Below are 411 nucleotides of genomic sequence, written 5' to 3' on the forward strand. Positions count from 1 at the left end.
AGCCTTTGACTGTGTGGATCACAATAAACTGTGGAAAAATTCTGAAAGAGATGGGAATACCAGACCACCTGACCTGCCTCCTGAGAAACCTGTATGCAGGTCAGGAAGCAACAGTTAGAACTGGACATGGAGCAACAGACTTGTTCCAAATAGGCAAAGGAGTACATCAAGGCTGTATGTTGTCACCCTGCTTATTTAACTTATATGCAGAGTACATCACGAGACACGCTGGGCTGGATGAAGCACAAGCTGGAATTAAGATTGCTGGGAGAAATATCAATAACCTCAGATATGCAGATGACACCACCTTTATGGCAGAAAGTGAAGAAGAACTAAAGAGCCTCTTGATGAAAGTGAAAGAGGAGAGTGAAAAAGTTGGCTTAAAGCTTAACATTCAGAAAACTAAGATCA

This window comes from Cervus canadensis, chromosome 4 (assembly GCF_019320065.1).
Source record: "Cervus canadensis isolate Bull #8, Minnesota chromosome 4, ASM1932006v1, whole genome shotgun sequence".
Taxonomy (NCBI): Eukaryota; Metazoa; Chordata; class Mammalia; order Artiodactyla; family Cervidae; genus Cervus; species Cervus canadensis.